The sequence below is a fragment of the Amphimedon queenslandica genome, unplaced genomic scaffold (assembly GCF_000090795.2).
Source record: "Amphimedon queenslandica unplaced genomic scaffold, v1.1 AMPQUscaffold_12953, whole genome shotgun sequence".
Taxonomy (NCBI): Eukaryota; Metazoa; Porifera; class Demospongiae; order Haplosclerida; family Niphatidae; genus Amphimedon; species Amphimedon queenslandica.
This window is the reverse complement of record NW_003546811.1, coordinates 23,534-25,035: the sequence shown is the minus strand read 5'-3', so window position 1 is coordinate 25,035 and position 1,502 is coordinate 23,534. Positions and strand designations below refer to the sequence as shown.

Genomic DNA, 1,502 nt, shown 5'->3' with positions numbered 1-1,502 from the left:
CATGTACATGTACATGCATAATACATCTAATCAATACAATTTCGATACTACAATGAAAATAGTATTACCATAAATTAAAAGAGGATGCTTGCAAGGCACCACCAATAAAAAAGACTACTCCTCCCACAATGATTGATAGCTTCCGACCAATTGGATCAGACAATGCTACAAAATAATGACGCACATGTCACATGATTATCACATGATCTGTAGTGTACCTCCAGAGACTAAAGCACCAATGAAACAACCAATGGAAAATAAGGACACTACTAGGCCCTGTATAAGAATAGAGAGGAGAGGGGGAGAAGAGAGAAAGAGAGAGAGGGAAAGGGAGAGATGTGTAAAAGGTATGAGAATGGAGAAAATAAAAGAGAGGGAAGGAGAAGAGAAAATGGAAGTGTATAGATCATGATATATTACCAAAATTTACCATCAATTAATATATAATGTAGCAGGCAATTTTGGAGATGTTCAATTTTGTAGCTCTTAATTTGCTGCTGAAATCATAGAGTTTTATTTTAGAAATATGACCCAATTTGGTAAATACGCAAAATTTTACCCACTCCAAAACTGCCCCCAACACACGTAGCATCGTCCAAATCTGAACTCTCTCTCTCTCCATTAGACTAACCAGTAGTGCGTTCTCGTTGGTGTCTGTACCCCCACAGTTAAGTGACCCATTGCTCTGTTCATCCTTTACCAATGACAGGTTCATTGTACGGCGGAATCCATCCATATCCTTGACTCCATTAATGACACTAATCACATGACAGTACGAATAGATTGTGAGAGAGGTACATGTATCATAATGAATTATTTAATTATTTTAGGCAATAAAGACTGAAATAAGATGCTCGCTCCCGCAAGTACATAAATGAAGACTTTTTCTAGCTTACCCAATGTCATATCCAAACATGAATCCGCCAAAAGCTGCAAAACAAGCCAAAAACACAACAAGGACTTGCATCTTCATTCTTGTTGTGTTGGCAGAAATGGGTGGTGCTACAATGACCCCGCCCATTGGCAATGAGTAGTAAATGCGTGGGCGTACAAGCATATTGACACTATTGGCAGTAGACTGTGTACTCTTGGTATGTAATTGGTTTTAGATTTTATATCATTCATGTTGTTGTATATAACAAAATTTATTGAATATGAAAGTGTGTGTTCTAAATTTAAAGAGAGTAGATCTAGTAGATCCCAGAGAAATTGGGGATTATTTTTATTTTATCAACCGACCCAAATAGGTCAAAGGAGGTCGGATTGGTGGAAATATACATGAACCCAAGCGTTCTTTATAAGGTAGTGACTAATTGATTGAAAATTGACTATTGATGGCATGATAATATTTATGGTAGTCTCTGTATTAAATTACTGATAGAGTAACACCCACAATCCTGGCATTACAGCATTTATGATCTATGATTTCTCATAAAGCTTGCATTATATTGATTATTGTTTACTTTGTTATTTTATTTAATTTTCCAAATAAATGTACCAAA

At 36.0% G+C, this 1,502-nt stretch overlaps 1 protein-coding gene across 1 annotated transcript in view; it reads right to left on the bottom strand.

The window, feature by feature from the left end:
* The window catches only part of LOC100636469 (putative metabolite transport protein YwtG), a 17,872-nt gene that overhangs the window by 4,429 nt on the left and 11,941 nt on the right, over positions 1 to 1,502 (bottom strand). The gene's annotated exons all lie outside the window — the stretch shown is intronic.